Source organism: Macaca mulatta, chromosome 10, assembly GCF_049350105.2.
Source record: "Macaca mulatta isolate MMU2019108-1 chromosome 10, T2T-MMU8v2.0, whole genome shotgun sequence".
Lineage (NCBI taxonomy): Eukaryota > Metazoa > Chordata > Mammalia > Primates > Cercopithecidae > Macaca > Macaca mulatta.
The window spans coordinates 81344700-81368737 of record NC_133415.1 but is presented as its reverse complement, the minus strand read 5'-3'; the positions used below and the strand labels follow the sequence as shown (position 1 = coordinate 81368737).

The 24038-nt window shown below is 43.4% G+C and overlaps 1 protein-coding gene across 4 annotated transcripts in view; it reads left to right on the top strand.

Annotated features, from left to right (window-relative positions):
- Window positions 1–24038, top strand: part of EBF4 (EBF family member 4) — a 66331-nt gene that overhangs the window by 26458 nt on the left and 15835 nt on the right. The gene's annotated exons all lie outside the window — the stretch shown is intronic.

Here is a 24038-nt window from a genome sequence, read left to right as displayed (position 1 = left end):
TTGTTTAGAATTTTTGCATCTATGTTCATAATGGATATTTTTCTGTAGTTTTCTTGTAATTTCTTTGTCTGGTTTTAGGATTGGGGTAATGCTGGCCTCATTTGAGTTGATTGGGAAGCATTTCCTTCTCTTCAATTTTTTTGGAAGAGTTTATGTGGAATCAGTGTAATTTCTTCCTTAAATGTTTGGTAGAATTCACCATAAAGCCATCTGGGGCTGGAGTTTTCTTTGTTGGAAGGATTTTAACTGTAATCTCAATTTCTCTAACAGATATGGAAGATTATTCATTTCTTTGTGAGTGAGCTTTGATAATTTATGTCTTTCAAGGAATTTGTCAATTTCTTATAAACTGTTGAATCTGTTGGCATAACATGTTTATAATATTCCCTTATCATCCATTTAGTATTTCTAGAACCTATAGTGATGTCATCCCTCTCATTCCTGATACTGGCAAATTGTGTCTTCTCTCTTTTTCCTCATCAATCTGGCTACAGGTTTATCCATTTTATTGATCTTATAAACAAACCAGCTTTTGGTTTCATTGATTTTCTCTGTCGTTTTTCTGTTTTCTGTTGCATTGATTTCCACTTTGATATTTATTTCCTTTCTTCTGCTTACTTTTGGTTAATTCCTTCTCCTTCTGGTATATTAAGGTGGAAGCTAAGTTATTGGTTTAAAATCTTTCATTTTTGTCTTAAAATAGACTTTTAGAGACATACATTTCTCCTCAAGTACTGCTTTAGGAGCATACCAACAATTCTGATAAGTTTTCATTTTCATTCAGTTTAGAATGCTTTCAGATTTCCCTTTTGAGGTCTTTTTTGACCCATGTGTTACTTAATTTCCAAAAAATTGGGGGGATTCTTCTAGAATCTTTTTATTATTAATGTATTTTATTTACTTATTTATTTTGAGACTGAGTCTCACTCTGTCACCCAGGCTGGAGTGCGGTGGTGTTATGACGGCTCACGGCAGCCTCAATCTCCTGGGCTCAAGCGCTCCCTCTGCCTCAGCCTCCAAAGTAGCTGGGACTACAGGTGCATGCCACCATGCCCAGCTAATTTTTGTATTTTTAGTAGAGACAGGGTTTCACCATATTGGCCAGGCTGGTCTCAAACTCCTGACCTCAAGTGATCCAGGCCTTGGCCTCCTCCCAAAGTGCTGGGATTATAGGCATGAACCACCGTGCCTGACCTTTTGTATTTTTTGTAGAGATGAGGTCTCACCATGTTTTCCATGCTGGTCTCAAACTCCAGGGCTCAAGCAGTCTGCCCACCTCAGCCTCCCAAAGTACTGGGATTAAAGGCATGAGTCACCATGCCCAGCCCTTCATTATTATTTTCTAATTTAATTGCATTGTTTGTCAGGCAACATGTACTTTGTGTGACTTGAATCCTTTTGAATTTATTGAAACTTGCTTTATGGCGTAGAATATGGCCCACATTGGTAAATATTTTGTCTGCGCTTGTGAAGAATGTTTATTCTGTTGTCACTGGGTGAAATGTTCTATAAATATCAAACAGGTCAAGTTAATTGATAGTGTTGTTCAAGTGTTGTTTTAGCTGATTTTCTTCCTATTTATTATATTATTGAAAGAAGGGTATTAAAATTACTGGCCATTATTGTGCATTTGTCTATTTCTCCTTGAGGTTCTATCAGTTTTCCTTCATATAATTTGAAAATTTATTGTTAGGTACATGGATGTCTAGAATTATTGTGTCTTCTTGTTTAATTGACTTCTTTATCATAAAATTCATGAAATCTACTTTGATAATATATAGTGACACTAGCTTTCTTTTGACTATTGTGAGCATGTTAAATGTTTTTTCATATTACTTTAAATATATTTGCATTTAGGTACAAATAGATTTACATATTATATATACATATATATATATTTTATTTTTTATTTTTTTGAGATGGAGTCTTGCTCTGTTATCCATGCTGGAGTGCAGTGACAGTGATGCAATCTTGGCTAACTACAGCATCCACCTCCTGGGTTCAAGTGATTCTCCTGCCTCAGCCTTCAGAGTAGCTGCGATACAGGCACCAGCCACCACACCCAGCTAATTTTTGTATTTTTAGTAGAGATGAAGTTTCACTGTGTTGGTCAGGCTAGTCTTGAGCACCTGACCTCAAGTGAGCTAGTGACCTGCCCACCTTGGCTTCCCAAAGTGCTGGGACTATAGACTTGAGCCACTATGCCTGACCAGATTTACATACGTATATATGTAAATATTATATATATTATATATACACATACAAATATTTTATATATATACACATATATACATATATATTTATTTTTAAGACAGAGTTTCACTCTGTCACCCAGGTCAGAGTGCAGTGGTGCAATCATGGCTCACTGCAACATTCACCTCCTGGGTTCAAGCAATTCTCCTGCTTCAACGTCCCGAGCAGCTGGGACTACAGGTGTGTGCCACCACACCCAGCTAATTTTTGTATTTTTGGTAGAGACGAGGTTTCGCCATGTAGACTAGGCTGATCTCAAACTCCTGACCTCATGTAATCCACCCACCTTGGCTTCCCAAAGTGCTGGGATTATGGGCATGAGCCACCATGCTGCCCGGCCAGATTTACATATTTCAAGTGCATTTCTTGCAGACAGCATACAGTTGGATTTAAAACTCCAGTATGATCATCTCTGCCTTTTTTGGGGATATTTAGACCATTTACATTTAATGTGATTATTGATATGGTTAGGTTTGAGTCTATTATCTTGATATGTGCTTTCCATTTATTCTGTTTCTTCTTCATTCTTTTTTTTTTTTTTTTTTTTTTTTTTTTTTTTTTTTTTTTGAGACAGAGTGTCACACTGTTGCCAGGGCTGGAGTGCAGTGGCATGATCTTGGCTCACTGCAACCTCCACCTCCCAGGTTCAAGCAATTTTCCTGCCTCAGCCTCTCAAGTAGCTGGGATTACAGGTGCCCACCACCACGCCCAGCTAATTTTTTGTATTTTTAGTAAAGATGGGGTTTCACTATGTTGGCCAGGCTGGTCTCGAACTCCTAACCTCATGATCCCCCTGCCTCGGCCTCCCAAAGTGCTGGGATTACAGGCATGAGCCACCACCCCTGGCCCATTCTTCTTTTCTTTATCTTTTTCTTTGTTCCCCCCGCCCCGCCCCTTTCTTTAGATGACTTGGGTTTTTCAGATTATTTTATTTTTGTCTCCTTTGTTGGCTTCTTAGCAAAACTCTATATTTTGTTATTTCAGTTGTTTATTTAGAGCTTATTGTGTATATCCTAAACTTATTGCAATCTACCTTCAATTATACCCCTTCTTGTATTATATGCTATTACTGTCACAGACTTTATTTTTACATGTTGTAAAATCCATAATATATTGTTATTATTTTGTTTTGTCAATTGCTTTTAATGAGATTTAAATAATATTAAAAATATTTTATCTATTTATCCATGTAGTTACCATTTCCTTTCTGTTTATCCAGATTTCCATCTGGTACCAATTTTCTTAGGCCTGAAGGGCATCTTTAAATATTTCTTGTATTGTTTGTGAAAGCTATTTTGCTGGGTATAGAATTATAGGTGATAGTTGAGTTTCTTTTTTATTGGTTTTTAAGATGTTGCTCCACTGTCTTTCTCCTGCATTTCTGATAAGAAATCTGATGTTTATCCTTATCTTTGTTCCTCTGCACATAACATGTCTTTCGTTTCTAGCTGCTTTTAAGATACTGTTATAATTCATTTTGAGCAACTTGATTATGACGTGTATTGATGGAGTTTTCTTCATGTTTCTTGTGCTTGGGGTACATTGATCTTTTTGTGTCTGGGAGTTTACAGTATTCATTCAATTTGGAAAGTTTTTGACCATGATTTATTCAGTTATTTTTTTCTGCCCCTCTTCTTTGGGGACTCCAATTACTCACAAATTGGAACTTCTTGAAGTTTTTCTGCAGATCACTGATACTCTTCAATTTTTTTTTTTAAATTTTTTTCCCTCTGTGTTCGTTTTGAATAGTTTTAACTGTTATGTCTTCAAGTTCACTAGTCTTTTTTTCTGCCAGTTTTCATCTGCCATTAATCCCATTCCATGCAATTTTTAAAATATCAGACATTGTAGTTTTTATCTCCACAAGTTTGATTTGTATCTTTTTCATATATTCCGTGTCTCTAAGTTGTTGTTTTTTTGTTTTTTTGTTTTTTGTTTTTAAATGGAGTCTCGCTCTGTCACCCAGGGTAGAGTGCAGTGGCAAGATCTCGGCTCACTGCAACTTTCACCTCCTGGGTTCAAGTGATTCTCCTGCCTCAGCCTCCCAAGTAGCTGGGGTTACAGGCACGTGCCACCACGCCAAGCTAATTTTTGTATTTTTAGTAGAGATGGGGTTTCACCATGTTGGCCAAGCTGGTCTCGAAATCCTGACCTCAGGTGACCTGCCTGCCTCAGCCTGCCAAAGTGCTGGAATTACAGGTGTGAGCCACTGCACCTGGCCCCGTGTCTCTGTTTCTGAACATATAAAACACAGTTATAATAACTCTTCTAATAGATTTTTCTGCTGATTCTAATATCCGTGTCTGTTCTGAGTCAGTTTCAATTGATTATTCTTTTCCTTACAGATCTTTTTTTAAGCATCTTGGCATGCCTGGTAATGTGTAATTGGATATCAGATATTGTGAACTTTTTCTTGTTGGGTGGTAGATATTTTTGTATTTCTATAAATCTTGAGCTTTGTTCTGGGATGTAGTTAAATAACTTGGAAACGGTTTTGTCTTTTTGAGCCTTGGTTTTGTTTTTGTTTTTGTTTTTTCTTTTTTGAGATGGGAGTCTCACTATGTTGTCCAGGTTGGACTTGAAATCCTGGGCTCAAGCAATCCTCCCACCTCAGCCTCCTGAAGTAACCAGGACTACAGGTATGTGCCACTGCCCTCAATGAGCCTTGCTTTTATGATTTCTTAGATGGGTCCACAGCACTACTCAGTCTGGGGCTAATTATTCCTCACTACTAAAGTAAAGCCTTCCTGAGTACTCTACCCAATGCCCTATGAATTACGAGGTTTTTTTTCAGTCTGGTTGGTAGAAACAAGCACTATTTTCATCCCTATGTGAGCACCAAGTCATGCTTCCTTTATTCATTTTGAGTGATTCTTTACTTGGCTCCAGATAGTTTTCTCACATGCATGCCCTTATCAGTACTCTACTAAATATTAAAGGAGGTTCCTCCGCAAATCTCTAGGGTACTCTTTGTATGCAGCTCTCTCCTCTCCAAGAAGTCTAGCTACCTTGGTCTCCCTGGACCCTGAGCTCTATCTCCTCAACTCTGGGAGTCTGCTGGAAAGTGCCTCGGTTCCTTCTCCCTGTGCCACAGCCTGGAAACTCTAAGAGCATTATGCTGGGATATTTGTAAGGTTTAGCCTGTTTATTTCTCATCTCTTGGGGATCACTGCCCTTCGTTGTGTGATATCTATTGTTTTGAAAATGTTGTATTTATTTTGTCTGGTTTGTTTTGTTTTGTTTTCAGGATGCAGGTAAATGTGGTCTCTGTTACTCCATCTTGGCTGTAGCAGAAGTGTGTTTCTTAATTTCCAAATATGTGGTATTTTTCTAGTTATCTTTTGTTGCTAATTTCTAAGCTAATCGTGTGTCTTATTGGATCTCCTATATTACACATGTCCATTAAATCAAGATTGCGTTGTTCAGATCTATCTTTCCTTATAATTGCCTACTTGATCTATTGGAAGCTGAGAGATGAGGTTATAATCTCCCATATGTGTTTTCACCTTATCCCTGTTGTTCCATCAGTTTTTGACACATATATATTATTAACTATTCGATGAATTGTGGACAGGTTTTTAAAAACTTTGTAACTTCAGGCTGGGCACGGTGGCTCACACCTATAATCCCAGCACTTTGGGAGACCGAGGCAGGAGGATCATGAGGTCAGGAGATTGAGAGCATCCTGGCCAACATGGTGAAACCCCGTCTCCACTAAAAATACAAAAAATTCACCGGGCGTAGTGGCGGGCGCCTGTAGTCCCAGCTACTCAGGAGGCTGAGGCAGGAGAATGAGGCAGGAGAATGGCATGAACCCAGGAGGCGGAGCTTGCAGTGAGCCGAGATCATGCCACTGCACTCCAGCCTGGGCGACAGAGCGAGACTCCGTCTCAAAAATAAATAAATAAATAAATAACTTCATAACTTCCTTCTGAATTGAAGCTTTTACCAGTATTTATTGATACTTTATTTCTAATAATACTTTTGCTTCAAAGTCTGTTTTATCTGATATTATTTACAGGCTCCCTCAACACACTTTTGGTGATATTTGCCTCAGATACTTTTTACTCCGCATTTATTTTCAACCATTATGTGTCCTTATGTTTAGATATTTCTCTTTTAATAGCACGTTGCTGAATTTTTTTTAATCTAGTCTATTTTTTAACTGGCAAGTTTAGTTCATTTACTTTATTGAGATTATATTTTTTCAACTTTATTGGAGTATAGGTGACAAAAATTTTATATATTTAGTATGTATAATATATTTTAACCATTTTCTACCACATTGCTTTGTGCTTTTTATTTGTTCCACTTCTATCTTTCTTTGTTTTCATTTCTTGTCTTTTTTTTTTTTTTTTTTTTTTTGAGACGGAGTATCGCTCTGTTGCCCAGGCTGGAGTGCAGTGGCCAGATCTCAGCTCACTGCAAGCTCCGCCTCCCGGGTTCACGCCATTCTCCTGCCTCAGCCTCCCGGGTAGCTGGGACTACAGGCGCCCGCCACCTCGCCCGGCTAGTTTTTTGTATTTTTTAGTAGAGTGTTTCGTTTGATGTGTGTGTGTTTCTTATCTCATTTTCTCTTCTTTAATGGTTTGGAAATGTATTCACTTCAATTCTATTCTTTGAGTTATTGCCCTTGAAATTTACCACAGATTCTTAAGAAAGTCATAATTCCTTTCCTGGCTAATATTAAAATTTTTAGCAGTAATGTGTTGGAGCTGGTTTATACTGGCTCACAAGAGCTGATTGTCAGCACCTCTTCTCAGTTTTATATTCAATGACACCCATTGGCAGTTTGAAATCAACCATGCTGGGAACATATAACCATGGAAATCAACAACACTATAAATCAGAGTTTTGCACCCTGAAAATTTGGAAATGGTTGTTAAACATTAACCAGCACACTACTGATCTTAGGCCATTCTCTCACACCTGCCGTATTTTTAAAGCCGCATATCGTTGTTATTCTTTTTTATTATATATGAATAATTTTTTTAGCTCTACCAAATTTTCTGCTCACCTTTTCCTTCTTGCATTTTGCAACTTTTTGGAGGGTCATTTTCTTTCTTTCTGAAGTACGTCTTTTAGAAGTTCCTTGAACAGCTTGGCTGGTAGTAAATAACGTTCTCACTTTTGTCTTTATATGACTCTGTTTCTTGAAAGATGGTTGTTCTGGGAACACAATTCCACACTGACAGTTATTTTTTACTTAGTACTTTGAAAATATTTCCAGTTTTGTTGTTGAAAAGTCCAGCATGCCAGGCACAATGGCTCATGCCTTTAATCCCAACATTTTGGGATGACGAGGTGCAAGGATCACCTGAGCCCAGGAGTTTGAGACCAGCCTGTGCAACATAGTGAGACCCCATCTCTACAAAAATAAAAAAATTAGCCAGGTGTTGTGGTGCCTGCCTGTAGTACCAGCTACTTGAGTGGCTGAGGCAGGAGGATCATCTGAGCCCAGGAGTTGGGGATTACAGTGAGCTATGATGGCACCACTGCATTCCAGCCTGGGCAACAGAGTGAGATCCTTTCTCAAAAAAGAAAAAGAAAAGTTCAGCATAATTGTCATTCTTTTGTAGATAAACTCGCTCTTCTCTCTGGCAATATATGAGAGTTTCTTTTTGTCTTTAAAGTTATTCAGTTTAGGCCGGGCGAGGTGGCTCAAGCCTGTAATCCCAGCACTTTGGGAGGCCGAGACGGGCGGATCACGAGGTCAGGAGATCGAGACCATCCTGGCTAACACAGTGAAACCCCGTCTCTACTAAAAATACAAAAACTTAGCCGGGCGAGGTGGTAGGCGCCTGTAGTCCCAGCTATTCGGGAGGCTGAGGCAGGAGAATGGCGTGAACCCGGGAGGCGGAGCTTGCAGTGAGCTGAGATCCGGCCACTGCACTCCAGCCTGGGTGACAGAGCGAGACTCCGTCTCAAAAAAAAATAAATAAATAAAAATATAAAGTTATTCAGTTTCTCTGGTATGTCTAGGTGTGGATTTTTTAAAATTCTGCTTAGAATTAGTTGGCTTATTTGTATCTATGGATACATATCTTTTACCACGTCTGCAAATTTCTTAGCCTTTGTCTCTCCTAATGTTACATCTCATTCGTTTTCTCTCTTTTCTCTTCTGACGCTCCAAAGAACACTCCAATTTAGATCTTTTTATTTTATCCTCCATGTATCCTAAGCAATTTTATATTTCCCACCTATTGTCCTCTTCATATTGCATTCTGGGTAATTGTTTTTCATTTATCTAGGTGGCACAGTGGCAATCTGTCATTTGTGCCTCTGGAAATGGTGAATGACCCTGGCTTTCTTTCTGAGCTTTTGTAGATCTCTCAGATCCCCCATCCAGGACTCTCTTATGGCGTTTTATGATGCCCTCAGTTTCTAGACCTGATTCTTTATCCACAGCAGGATTCCTAACCTGAGGTCTACAAGAATCCCTGTGGGTCCATAGGTAGAGTTCTGGGAACCTGAATGGGAAAATTCCATTTTTTTTAACATAGTTTCCGGTCCTGGAAACCTTTAGCTAATCTTTAGCATTTCTTCAATGGTGGGAATGGGCAATAGATTACCATAGTATTAACACTCTGCGTAATTTTGTCACCAGAATGGTTAATTTCCATATCATAGTAGAGCTGTTGCAGATATTTTGAAATCCCATTATACTCACTGCCACTTCAAGATTACTATAGTTGTCAGAACAGCTGGTAGATCTTATTACTTAATGAATTAATAAAGTGTGCATATAACTATATTACTATTTTAAAATGTTTTTTGACAACTGTATTTCAGTATAATTGGTTTATTTTATAATCTTATGAATTTATTTTGTACATATGAAAACAATATGCTGAGAATGGGTTCAATGGGGTCCATGGCACCAAAAAGAAAAGATTAAGAACTCCTGACTGAAAGCCTTCGCCGACTCTTGTTGAGTGCATATTCGCAACAGTTCACAGCCAGCTATGCTCAAAGAGCCCAAATCTGGCTGATGAGAAACAGCCATGTTCCTTGCCCTAATCAGCTCTAAAACAGCATCCGGTTCTCAAAGCCACCCCCACCAATGCCTGGCCCTGCTCAGCTACTCAGGATGAGCTTGCCTTTCCCCAGCCTCTTGCTGTTAAACTTCACAAGTATGAATTGAGTATGGATCTCTCTGCTCTTTGAATTCTAGTGGATGCTTGTCAACTTCTGCAAGCAGTCCTTTTGAAACTCCCCCACCTGGCCAAAGTGAGACAGACCCACCCCACACTTCCTCCCCATTGAGATGGGGGGGCTACAGCATCCTGAGAGGTCCACCTAATACAGTTCCTATTTTTCACCCTAGAGAGAGGTGATGAGCTCAAGGACAGTCTATGACCAGGTAGCATAGGTGGTCCAGCAGCTACATTGTCGTTCTTAATTTTGAGACCTCAGCTGAAACCAAGACAAAAAGAGTCCATTTTCACATCCTATTACACAAAGAGTAGTAAGTAGAGGTTGTTACTATCTATAGATTGTTATCATCTAGAAGCAGAGCCTGAGATGGGGATTCTCATTCGAGTTCCTCCCTCACAGGGAGTGAAGGAAGCAGGAGGAGGCAGAGGGCAGAGCTGAGTAAGGATGTGTATTGAGCTGGAGTCCAGCCTCCAGCCTCAGAGCCACTGGAAGCTCTGGAGTATAGATCCCACCCTATGGCAAGGACACAGTCTTTGGCAGCTCTTTGAGAGCAAGTCAGTTAGAGGTTGCCGGCCAGCGCTATGGTGAGGGAATAACCACCCCTGGCATTTCCAGGTGCCCTGTGGCTGAGGGCACTTTGCAGCTGGGGGATGAATGCACTTACTTAGTGTATTAGTTTCCTAGGGCTATCCTAACAAATTACTGCAAACTTGGTGGTTTAAAACAGACATTAATTATCTCCCCATTCTGGAGGCTAGAAGTCCAAAATCAAGGTGTTATCAGGTCCATGCTCCCTCCAAAGGCCCTAGGGGTGAATCTTCCCTTGCCTCTCTTAGCTTCTGGATTCTGTTGGCAGTCCCTATGGCTGCATCACTCCAATCCCTGCCTTCATCTTCACAGTGCCTCTTCCTTTTCCGTCTAATCTCCCTCTGTCTTATTGTTATAAGGACCTCGTCACTAAATGTAGGGCCCACTCAGATAATCCAAGTTGATTTCATCTCCAGATCCTGCAAAGACCCTTTTTCCAAATAAAGTCAGCTTCACAGGTTCTGGAACATAGACATAACTTTTGAGGGGCCACCGTTCAACTCACCACCCGCAGTGAAGGGGATTGGGGTGAGGCAACAATGACATCCCCTACACAAGTAATCCTCAAGCCACCACATCACTCAAAACAAGCTCTGTGGACTCTGCCATCCCCTTAGCTGCTGGAGAGACTCATGAGCACACATACATAAAGCACTCTTCCCTTCAAGCATGCGAAGCTGGCCTGTCCACCCTCTGCAGAAACAGGACACTCAGGGGCCTGTTGGCTGTGCAACAGCTCTGCTGGTAGAAAGCATTCTCTTTCTCTTCCACCAAACTTCTTGTATACCATCCCATCAGTCAGTGTTCCAATCATAAAGCCCATCTCATTTCCCTCCTACCAGCCTTGCTGTTTGATGACACTGTATGAGTTAGCATAATCTACTGTAACAAAGAATCCCCAAATGTGGTGTCTCAAATATATGTTTAGTTCTCTCAAAAGAGTCCAGGGCATCAGTCCAGGGTGGCTCTTCTCCATAAAGTCATCCAGGACCAAGCTGTCTTTTCCTTAGCTCTCCCCTAAGGTGATACCCTCATCTGTATAGCCCAAACAGGCTCAGAGATACCAAAAGGGGATAGAAGAAATGGGGCAAGCAGCTTACTTATAAAGACATAACCTAAAGGTCCCACCTTACCTCTGCTCGTGCCATTGGTCATACCCTGCTGCAAGGGAGGCTGGGAAAGGTAGGGTCTAAATGGGCATCGCTAAACCTAGGTAAGACTCAGAGGGTTCTGTCATGAAAAGAAAGGAAGGAGCTAGATAACGGGGACAGCAAGCATTCTCTGCCACAGACATCTTCTGTCTGGCTACTTCTACTGTCCTTCCTATGAACAAACCAAGTGTTTCTCTGTCCATGGGTACCAGATGCCTCTCCCTCTTGAGCAAGCCACTGTAATCTGTGGCATTCCTTTTCGAACAGGGAGCTTGCACAGAACCTAGGCCTCCATCTGCCTGTGACTTGATGGGCCTTGTGCTTCTGGGATGTGAACATGAATTCTTAGGAATGGAGCTAAAACCAGGAGTACCTCACCTTTCACTTGCCACTTCACATTGCGTGTGCAGAGCTTCAACACACAGAATGTGAGTTTCTTTACCAGTTGCATGCTACATCGGGCCCCAGTCAAACCTAATAGTTCTATACATTCTTGCAAGTAGGGTATTGAAGTTGTCAGCTATTATCATTTGTTCCTTCAATTCTGTTAGTTTTTGCTTCATGCATTTTGGAGCTGTTATTAGATACATATGCTTTTTTGTTTGTTTGTTTGTTTCTTTTGAGGCAGGGTCTCACTCCGGTTGACCAGGCTAGAGTGCAGTGATGCAGTCTCAGCTCACTGCAGCCTTAAGGCTCCCTACAGCCTCAACCTCCCAAGCTCAGCTGATTCTCCCACCTCAGCCCCCTGAGTTGCTGGGACTACAGGTGCATGCCACGACGCCTGGTTAATTTTTTGTATTTTTAGTTGAGACGGGATGTCACCATGTTGTCAGGACTGGTCTTGAACTCCTGGATTCAAGCAATTTGCCTGCCTCAGCCTCCTAACGTGCTGGGGTTATGGGCATGAGCACCACACCCGGACTGTTATTAGATACATATGCTTGTAATTGTTATTTCTTTCTAATGATAGACACTTTTATCATTGTAACATGTCCTTCTTTGTTTCTCATAATGTTTATCTTAATGTCTGTTCATAAATTAGTATAGCCACTCCAGCTATCTTTCAGTTAGGGTTCACATGGTATCTCCTTTTCCATCCTTTTATTTTCAAAGCCTTTTGTACATTTGAATTTAAAGTATGTCTCACATATACAGCATATAGTTGGATTGCGTTGTAGTTTTCTTTTTTTAATCCATTCTGCTAATTTCTGCCTTTTAATGAAGCATTTCATTCATTTATATTTAATTGCTGATAAAACAGGATTTATGTCTGCCATTGTGCTTTGTGTTTTCTTTTTCTTTTCTTTTTTTTTTCTTTTTCTTACTTTTTTTTTTTTTTTTTTTTTTTTGAGACAGGGAATTATAAAGAGTTCCCTATATCCCCTACCCCCACAAATGTGCAGTTGTCTTTTAAATTAGATAGGAAAACAAAGTTGTTACAAACAAAAATGCATTTATACTCTCTTTTATGTTTACCTATGTAATGACTTTTACCAGGGCTCTTTATCTGTTCATGTTAATTCATATTACTGTCTTGTGTTTTTTCATTTCAGACTGAAGGACTCCCTTTAGCATTTCTTGTAGGACAAACCTGTTAGTGATGATTCCTCTCAGTTTTTGTTTATCTGAAAATGTCTCCATTTCTTCTTCATTTTTGAAGTTGATCATTTTAGAAGTTGATAGTTTTGCTGGACATGCAATTTTTTGGTTGACAATTGTTTTCTTTTAACACAATATGTCATCTCACTGCCTTCTGACCTTCATGGTTTCAGAAGTTATGTGGTGATCTTTTTAAGGATTCCTTATACATGACGAGTTACTTCTCTCTCTCTCTCTTTCTCTCATTACTTCCCAGATCCTTTCTTTTTCTTTGACTTTCAAAAGTTTGAGTATGATGTGTCTTTGTATAGATCATATACTTTGTGTATGTCTTTAGTTCATACTACTTGGAGTTCATTGAACTTCTTAAGATGTGCTCAGTAATGAAAAACATTACGGAGCACATTTAGGAAGTTTAGGGGCATTTTCTTGAACATTTTTCTGTCCTTTTCCGTCTCTACTCTCCTTCTCAGGTTCCCATTATGCATATACTGGTATGCTTGATGGCTCCCACAGGTCTCTTAAGCTCTGTTCATTTTTCTTCATTCTTTTTTCTCTCTGTTCCTGAACTAGGTAATCTCAATTGGCCTATATTCAAGTATAATGATTTTTTTTCCTTCCACCAAATGAGATGTGTTGTTGAGTTCCTCTAGGTCTTTTGGCGTCCGTGGGCCACATTGGAAGAAGACTTGTCTTGAGCCACACATAAAATACATTAACACAGCCGGGCGCGGTGGCTCAAGCCTGTAATCCCAGCACTTTAGGAGGCCGAGACGGGCGGATCACAAGGTCAGGAGATCGAGACCATCCTGGCTAACATGGTGAAACCCCGTCTCTACTAAAAATACAAAAAACTAGCCGGGCGAGGTGGCAGGCGCCTGTAGTGCCAGCTACTCGGGAGGCTGAGGCAGGAGAATGGCATAAACCCGGGAGGTGGAGCTTGCAGTGAGCTGAGATCCGGCCACTGCACTCCAGCCTGGGCGACAGAGCGAGACTCCATCTCAAAAAAAAAATAAATAAAATAAAAAATAAAAAATACATTAACACTAGCGATAGCTGATGAGAAGAAAAAAAAAAAAAAGCAAGCAAAAAAATCTCATAATAAGAAAGTTTACAAATTTGTGTTGGGCTGAATTCAAAGCCAACCTGAGCTGCATGTGCCCCATGGGTCGGAAGTTAGAGAAGCTTGTTCCAGATGTTTTTTAAAATTTTAGTTATTGTTCTTTTCAACTTCAGAATTTCATGAGTTTTTAAAAATATAATTTAAAATCCTTTATTGATTTTTTTTGGTGTGACTTCATTCTCATACTTTTCTTGAATTTTTTAGACATAGTTTCCTTTAGTTCTATGAACATATTTATAATTGCTCATTTAAAGTCTTTGTCTAGGCCAGATGCAGTGGCTCTGTGTATGTGTTTGGACATGCCTTCAGTGCTCTAGCAATTTACAACTCTGCCTTGACCTTCACTTCCTGCTTGCTCAGGCCCTTGGGATAAACCAGAGGTGAGAGGAAAAAAGGCTTTCCATGCCTTTTTTGCTCATGTGCCTCTCCCTGCACATATGTATAGCTTTCTAGATCTCCAGGAATATGTCAGAGCTTTTCAGAGCCCCCTGTGAACATCTTATTCCCTACTTTTTCCTTTAAAATATTATGGCCAAACTTTTGTTTGCCCCCAACTTGTATTGCTACCTCATGTAGCTGCAATGTTAAGCAATTGCCACTGGTTTTCAACAAACACCCTGAAGATAGGGCCTTTCCCACTAAGTAAGTTCTGAATCAGGTCAGATAACAAGTTCTACAAATAAAGCCATCAGGGAGTTGCTAGAAAGGTTAAAGAGTGGAAACTGACTGGGAATACAGCTTGTTGAGAGGCTCCAAACCCACTCTACACCTTCCTATGGTTGCTAGCTTGCTGGTTTTTACAGCTACAATAGTGGTTGCAAGGTAACTGGTCTTCAACAGGGCTGGGGAGTAGGGGATGGGAATAGCGCAAATTAAAACACCACAAAGCTTTCTGTTCTTATTACAACTCAGCCATTTTTCTTGCCTCAATGTTCCTTGAGTTGTTGCACATATTTTGTTAATTTTCAGAGTTCTGAGAAAGTTGATTTTGACCATGTTTGCCAGTGTTCTTGTTTCTTTATGGAAGAACAGATTTTCAGAGGTCTTTACCTAGCAATTCCCAAAGTCCTGTCCCTGTAATTGTTATTTCTTACCTGGGCACAAGTTAAAAGTGACTTGGGAGCTTTAGTCCAGCATTCATCCAGTCACAGTGATTTTTGACTCTTGAATTCCATCATGAATCAATTAGCACCTGTTGTGGGACTGGCACTATGATGGATGCTTGGGAGAAGAGAGGCTTACACAATGATCCCTGCCCTCTGAGAGCTTACAGAGCAGTTGAGGAGACAAATATAATTATGTAAACAACATTTTATAATTTTGAAAAAAATTTGTGTACTCGAAGAAAGGTCAGTAGAGATTATCCATAATTACATAATGATAAGAAGAAATAGAGAACAATGTAAGGCTTGAAGACCACACTGTCCAATAGTACTTTCTGCAATGATGGAAATATTCTGTACCGACCAATATGGTAACCAATAGCCACACATAGTTAGTTATTGGGCACTTGAAATGTAGCTACTGTGACTGAGGAATTGAATATTTAATTGTGTTTAATTTAAATCAAATTTAAGTAATAACACATAGTTACTGTATCTGACATCACAGCTCTAAGACTTTGCTTGATTGGCCCGGATGACCCTGTGGTAGGGGTGGGGGAAGATCCCCTCCCATGGGAGGCTCATAACTCTTCTCTGGCTCCCAGAGATAGACAGGAGCTGGGGGCTATGGACACTCCCTGGCATGTAATTGTGCCTGCTGCCTGGTGGGTGTTGTTCAGTGACACTGTTGGAACAGTTTAGGTCTGAGCCACTGGCAAAGGTAAGCTGTGGTCTACTCTATTGGGGGAAAATTTAGACCCTAGATCAGGCAAATTACAAGTAGAATTAGATGAGAAGGAGCTGTGGGAACTTCAGAAGAATCAGCCCCCTTCCTAATCCACTGGTTAATGCAACATTCCCTGTTTTCCTCTATAGCCACAAAACTAGCCCAGTGTCATCCATCTCCTTCCACCCTTTCCTGCAGGATCTCCCACACTCATGCTGCAAGCACAGACTTCTGTCCAGATCCATTCTGGCAATCCCCCTTGAGGTTCCAGAACCTCCCTGCTGGGTCAGTGCTGAGGTGAGACTGAGGTCTTCCCTCTTGCCACCTGAATGCACTGCACTTCCTTCCTCACTCTCCCCAGCCCCCACCACTCTTTTCAGAGCTGAGAGCATTTCAGGGAGGGAGAAGCAGAGGGGGTTCAAGCGAGATTCACTCATATGCTCTGAGGATCATATAGGCTGAGATGCCAATCATAAGGACAGAGGTCTCCAAAGGACCCCTAATAAAGAGGAAGGACTTATGAGGAGACCTCTGGGCAGCCAAAGCCAAGCTTAGGGCCAGACTGGCCCCCATGCTGAGACAGGAGTAGAGATTTGGACAGTGCCTCCATAGAAAATTGGGGAAAGAGGGCCGGCGTGGTGGCTTACGCCTGTAATCCCAGCACTTTGGGAGGCCAAGGTGGGCAGATCACGAGGTCAGGAGATCGAGCCCATCCTGGCTAACACGGTGAAACCCCATCTCTACTAAAAATACAAAAATATAGCCAGGCATGATGATGGGCATCTATAGTCCCAGCTACCCCAGAGGCTGAGACAGGAGAATGGCGTGAACCGGGGAGGCGGAGGTTGCAGTGAGCCGAGATCACGCACTGCACTCCAGCCTGGGCAACAGGAGCGAAACTCCGTCTCAAAAAAAAAAAAAAAAAAAAAAAAAAAGGAAAGAAAAAGAAAAGAAAAGAAAATTGGGGGAAGAGGGGAACTGCAGGCATGAGGCAGCCTAGGAACCATAATAGGTGGATTAGAGGCAGCTAGTGAGTGAACCGCCTGCAACTTGAATAATAAGCTTTCTCCACAAAGTGGAGAGTTATTGAGGGTTGGGGACTCAAGCCAACCTGGGATGTTTGGCTATGTAACTTGGAGCAAGTTCTCACCTCCCTCAGCTTCAGTTCCCTTATGTGTAAAATGGAGCTGACTGATGAGCCTCCTGTGATTCTGGGAAGGAGAGGACTCTGTGGAGTTAGTAGGATGTATTCATGCAGTGCCCAGCACAGTGACCGCCTCAAAGTCATTTCTTACCCTCCTGCCCCCCACCCTTACCAATCATCTTAGAGTAAGTGCAGCTGAGCCTAGACAGCAGCAAGAAAGTTCAGGCCGGGCACAGTGGCTCACGCCTGTAATCCCAGCACTGTGGGAGGCCAACGTGGGCGGATCACTTGAGGTCAGGAGTTTGAGACCAGCCTGGCTAACATGGTGAAAACCCACCTCTACTAAAAATGTGGAAAAAAACAAAAAAAAGCCGGGCGTGGTGGTGGGCACCTATAGTCCCAGCTACTCGGCAGGCTGAGGCAGAAAAATGACTTGAACCCAGGAGGCGGAAGTTGCAGTGAGCCAAGATTGCACCGCTACACTCCAGCCTAGGCAACAGAGCGAGACTACATCTCAAAAAAAAGAAAAGAAAAGAAAAGAAAAGAAAAGAAAGAAAGTTCAGGGTGAGAGCCAAGGAGCAAGGAGGAATGTCCTGCCTCCAGTGTCAGAGCCCACAGTCAGGGGTAGACGTCCCAGGCTGGGATAGGTCTTTCTCTGAATAGGAAGGGGACACTCTCACTTGGCCTTCTGTCTGTTCTCTCTGCCGTGGGTGCTTGGTGAATTGTAGAAGATGCCAGGCCTTGCTAACACCCCCTACCCACCTCTCACCTGATTCATAGATAAGAGGTGCCAAGGTATCTGGTCTTGGAGCCCAGGGCTCACCTCCACCACCACCTCTGCCCAAGGCCAGAGGAACCCACAACTTCTTTCCTTCAGACTCCCAGCTTCTCCTTTAAATCTCTGTGTGACTCACAAGCACCCCTTCCAGCTCTGTAGCTTCTGCTGCTGTCCATGCCCCATCCCCCCTCCTTCCTCCTTTTTCTCTCTCTCTCCTTCTCTTCTGTTCCTCCCATGGACTCTGATATCCTGCATTCGCAGAAGACTCCCCAGGCTTGAGGGGACTTGTGTGGGTGTGTGTGTACATCTGTGTCCACACAGGCACACACCACGGTGACCATGCTCCAGCCCCTCCCTGCCGCTGCATGTGGCATGCCCAGAGGCCTCCCATTAGCAGCCACTCCACCCTTCCTCCCCTCCCCTCAGGCCTGGTTTGGGGGAAGTGGAGTCACTGCCACTCTTGGTGGGCAGCTGGGGGCCCCTTAGCAGTCTCTCCACCCCCCTCCCCTTCTCCTCAGGCCCCATGCCCAGCCCTGAGGTTTGGAGAGCCTAGTAAGTGCCCTATCAACATGTTAATCAAATTACTTAGGAGCTAAAATTGACGCTGTTCATTAATTATACAAGATTATGCTAATTGTGCATGCAAATGCATGCAGGGGAACAGAAGGTGTTCAGGCGCATGGTGGGCCATTAGCATAGAGGATGGGGTGCGGGTGCATTGGCATGCTAATGTATGCGCCCTGGCTATTTATAGTCCCCCAGCCCATCTGCACTGCAGCCACCTCTACCCGGGTGGGGATCATGGTGGCGAGGCCAGGTCCAGGCCTGGCAGGTGGCTATGGCCTTGGGGACAGTCTGTCTTGGCTGCTACCACAGGCTAAGACCAGGAAGCAGCCTGGGTCAACCCCACATGGGCCTGAACTATTGCAGTAAGCTCCTCATTCCCCTTCCCTTCTCTAGCCTAGGCCCTTTGGTTCCTGTCTCTGCCTGAAGGGAGACATCCCCTGCAGCCTCCCCATCACCCACAGGGTCCAAGTCCCGCATGATTTGGTCCCAACCCTAGGCCCCAAGCCACACTGCCCTCCTCAGTCTTGTTAGGCACCACGGGACGAGTGAGCCGTCTGCCCCGTGGCAGAGCTGTTAGTCCCTTTGCATGGAGTGCCCTGCCTCCTACTTCTTGGTGAGATCCTCCAAGACCCAACACCCAAGACCAAATAGGAGCTCTAGGAAGCCTTCCACCTCCCCTAGGCAAAATAAGTGGCTACTGCAGATTACACTTGGCACATCCTCCTGCCATGCCCACCACTCTGTCTTCCTGAGTTTCTCTTTCCTGTTGGATTGTAATTTCCTTAAGATTTTGTACAATGTCCCAGTGCCTGACACATAGAAGGTATTTAATAAATCTTTTTAAGTGGGTGTATGGAATGAATGAGGGGATGAATGGCCCAGCCATCTGTGTCCTCCTCTGTCCCTGAGCTGAGGGTAGAGAGAGGCAGACAATGAAAATGCTGGAAAGCCAGAAACTGCTTCAGTTTCTTCTGAGGATCATGGGAGTCCAAGACAAATCTTTTAGGATAAAAATTAGCAGAGGATCCCTCTCCCCTTATTTCCCCATCTCAGGCTGCAGTGCCAACTTTGGGCTTGGAAACACATATCCAATTTAATCTACTCTTCACTCAATCTGCTGTCTTTCCCAAGGCCTTCACAGGACACACTGTTGTTCGGAACACCCTGACCCAGCTTGTATTTCCATTCACTGCACACCTTCTTTCTAGATCTGCACTGTCCAATATGGTAGTCTGGAGCCACATGTGACTATTTAGATTTATGCTAATTAAAATGGCCGGGCACAGTGGCCCACGCCTGTAATGCTACCACTTTGGGAGGCCAAGGCAGGTGGATCACCTGAGGTCAGGAGTTCGTGACCAGCCTGACCAATATGGTGGAACCCTGTCTCCACTAAATAACAAAAATTAGCTCTGCATGGTAGCAGTCACCTTTAGTCCCAGCTACTCAGGAGGCTGAGGCAGGAGAATCGCTTTAACCCAGGAGGCGGAGATTGTAGTGAGCTGAGATTGGGCCACAGCACTCCAGCCTGGGCAACAGAGCGAGACACCGTTTCAAAAAAATAGATTTATTAAATTAAACATTTAATTTAATTTAAATGTTAATGAAAATGAAATAAAATTCAGTTCCTCAGTCGCACTAGCCACATTTCAAGTGCTCGGTAGCCATGTGTGGCTAGTGCATATCATTCTGGGAAAAGTTCCCTTAGGGAGCACTGTAATCTAGACATGCTCTTCCTTGCCCCTGACAGTCCTGTATTGGAAAATGCACTTGGGCTCTCCTTCCAGCTCTTTGACTTACTGACAGCTTTCTCTTTGGAAGTGAGAACATGATTTCAGCCCTAAGTGTCTCGTGGGGATGCAGGGAGGAAAAAGCTGGTGAAAAGCCTTAGCTCTGTGACCTAAGGTTTCTTAGGATGGGATTCCTGGAAGCAGAGCCTGAGATGGGGATTCTTGTGGAAGAGGTTTATCGAAGGAGAGCTCTCAGGAGAAAAGGAATGAGCGGAGAGGCAGCTTAATGAGGAGGTGGTCTCAGCTGGAGTCTAGCGTCAGCCTATCCCATGTGGAGATCTGGAGTGTGAATGGCCGGAGAGTTGGTCCTCCTTGTAATGTCAATCTGTCATTGGCTGTGGGCTACTGGTGGGTAGTATATGCTCTTGGCTAAGGGTAAGTCTCAGATTAACTCAGGGCAGCTGTGAGCCATTTGACCATCTATACTGCAGCTGGGGCATGAGGGAATCAGGCAGGCATCAATTCACTGTAGAGTACCTGGACGTTGTCTTCCAAAAACAGCTCCCAGCTAGGCACAGTGGCTCATGCCTGTAATCACAGCATTTTGAGAGGCTGAGTCAGAAGGATCACCTGAGCCCAGGAGTTTGAGACCAGCCTGGGCAACATACTGAGACCTCCGTCTCTACAAAAAATAAACAAAATTAGCTGAGCATGGTAGTGTGACCTGTAGTCCCAGCTGCTCAGGAGGCTGAGGTGAGAGGATCACTTAAGCCTGAGAGGTCAAGGCTGCAGTGAGCCAAGATCACACCACTGTACTCCAGTCTGGGCGACAGAGTGAGACCCTGTCTCAAAAAAAAAAAAAAGAAAAAAGAAAAAGGCAACTCCATCCCACTCTGCCTTCCACCCCACCGAGAACCTAGAGTTTAACAGTGGACTCACATCAGTTGCCTTCACACTTGCCCTCTCTACTGAGTGTCTCTTTTGAGTAAAGCACTGTGCTTGGGAAGTTTACTTTATGCAATGGTGTCACCCCTGAGAAGTAGTGTATACGTTAAATGTTTGCACTTCAGCCATACTCAACCCAGAATTTGCTTCTTTGGTAGGAAATACTCCATGGACAAGAAGTTTATTTTCATTTCATCTTGAGCTGTTTTTACGGGGAGGAATAAAAAGCATTTATAGACATCATTACGAAGGCTAAACTAAGTTCAGGATGTAGTAAGGTGGGTGTGCGGGTGAACTACTCTGAGCTTTCCTTTAAGTCACAGGCATCAGAGTCGTGATGCATAACTGCCACCCTTTAGGTACTTCATTAGTTGGATGGCCACTGTTCACAACTCTTCTTCTGGTCTTTCATTGTAGCTTTTATTGAGAATGTGGAATATAGGCAGAATGGAATAACGAAGCCCCTATAGCCCCAATGAGCTAGAACAATTTTTAACTCTTGGTTCCATTGTTTTTTTAATACTGAAGATCTTCTCGACTGACAGCAGCAGTCACAACAGCCAAAATCCCAAAACTAGGAGCAGGAGGACCCGAGTTTGTCCTTTGCAACCCTGTTGAATTTGTAACCTCGAGGAAATCCCCGCAACGTAGCTATCCTGGTCCCCACACAGCCTGCCTCTCAGAGCCACTTTTGAAGGCGGGCTTGCCGCTGCAGTACCAGCCTGAGTCGGACTCTGAGAGCCCCACTTACAAGGACTTCTAGGACTCTTGTCAGCATCAGTGATTCATAAAGACCCGTGTTCATATCCTGACTTCGGCATTTACTATGTCTTTGTAGCTTAGCCTTGGTTTTCTCATCTGTGAAGTGGGAATGGTTGCAGACCGACACCACCTGGGCATCGACATCACCTGGGGGATTCAGCAAGATGATGCCAAAGTGACAAACTCAGCAGCATTCTGGGCACTTGCTAAGCTGCTAAGTGCCTGATGGGTTAGACCTGGTTCCCTGGTTTTTTGTTTGTTTGTTTTGTTTTGTCTTATTTGTTTGTTTGCATAGTTACCTCCTTAATGCATTTTATGTGTAAGTCATGCTTGTATTTATGGTGTTTTCTTCCAGTAATCCTAATGGAAACTTCTGGGATTTGGCCTTTCCTTTACTCCCCTTTCTGTGGGGTCTGGATTAGGAAGCCATGCCCTCAGAGAGCCTCATGGCCACAGGGGGATGGCACTGGACACTGGTCCTGCAGTGCTTACCCTCCATGGGGATTCTCAGGTCAGAGAGGGCTGTGGACTTGGGCTCACTTTGCTCCCCCCCACTCCCTGCCCCCTGCTCCCATCCTGGTCAGGAAAAAGGGGCTTTCCTAGACTCTCTTTCAGCCCCATAGGGCCAGGAGTGGGGAGGGCTGCTCAGAGAACACCCTCAGGCTCATCCAAGCTTTAGAGGTGGGGGGTGGTTCCATGGTGACAAGCAGGGCTTCAAGCCCCTCAACAAAGTTCACATCCCTTCCTGCCTCAAGTCCCTGCAGGGTGTCCCAGGCCCGGAACCTTGTCCTCACTTACCCAGCCCCTGCCCAGGCTCTTTTCTTTCAAGGGAAGCACCTGCCTGCAGCTCCCACGTCCACGTGTGCTCCACATGTGTATATGTCTCCCTGCAGCTCCCCTGCCCACGGGGCCTCTCACCCTCTCCCAGTCCCCAGCCCCCGCATCGGGCCTCTGTGCAGACATGGCTTGGAGGACCTGCTGCCCCTCCTTCTTCTTCCCTGACTCCATTCTCATCCTTCCCTGACTGCTCAGGTGGAATAAAGCGTCACCCCCTTGGCGTCCGCCAAGGGAGAAGTCCGCTGGGTTGTCCTCATGTTTGCCCTTCCAGCCTCCGTGGTGTGTCTGTCTCCCCCTGGTGGGCAAAGAGAGGACCAGGCAGCCACACCCGGAGGATTGGCAGTCACTGGTCCAGGGGAGAGGAGGGGGCACTGCTCCTGGTTCTAGACCCCAGCGGAAGTCCTCTAATTCCAGGTCCAGCCTTGGAAGGCAGGAGCCTTCGGGGGCCGGTCACCTTTGCCAAAGCACAGTCTTCAAAATGTCAAAAGCATGAGTCTCATACAAATTGCTACTGAGCATGTGTCGAAGTTTTCTATAACTTATTGATGAGGAAACCAATGGGATGACAAAGCTGATTCAAAGAAGACGAAGAGAAACCGACTGAAATATGTGTGAGTGTGTGTGCGTATATGGAAAGGACTGGAAGGGAGGGAAGGAGAGGCAAGGGATTGTGTGAAAAATACTGGAATAAGATTTCCAAATTAGATACAAAGTTAATGTCCGTAGGACAATTTTATCATCTTTAGGGCTTATTTCTCCACCAAACAGAAAGTATTTACTTCTCCTGACAAATATCATTTGTTTCCAAGTCATATAAATTTGGGGGAGTATAAATTCGCAGGGTACAAGTGAAAGTATACATGTGTGGTGATCCAATCCGGATATTTAGGGTGTCCATCGTGCAGGTACAATACATTTTGGCTAAGTATAGTCACCCTACTCTGCTATCAAACATGAAGTTTATTCCTTCTATCTTGCTGTTTGTTTGTACCCTATAACCCACTTCTCTTCACTTCCCGCCCCCCAACTCACCCTTCCCAGTCTCTATTATCTATCTTTCCGTGCTCTACCTCCAGGTCATCAAAGTTTTTAGCTCCCACTGACAAATATCATTTGTATCTTATCAGTTTTCTACAAATTAGCACTTAACTTTATAATCTGTGCTCCAATCAATCAATAGTAAATGTGAGTCACTTTCTCCTAGAGACATACACTCCAGAGAAGCATTGTCCAATATTAATATAATGCAAGTCACATATGTAAATATGCTTTTTTTTTCTTTTCTTTTCTTTTTTTTTTTTTTTTTTGAGACAGGGTCTCACTCTGTCACCCAGGCTGGAGTGTAGTGGTGCAATCTTGGCTCACTGCAACCTCCACCTCCCCCGTTCAAGCAATTCTTATGCCTCAGCCTCCCGAGTAGCTGGGACTACAGGCATGCACCACCTCTCCTAGCTAATTTCGATATTTTTAGTAGAGATGGAGTTTCGCAGTATTGGCCAGGCTAGTTTCAAACTCCTGGCCTCAAGCGATCCACCCACCTCGGCCTCCCAAAATGCTGGGATTACAGGCATGA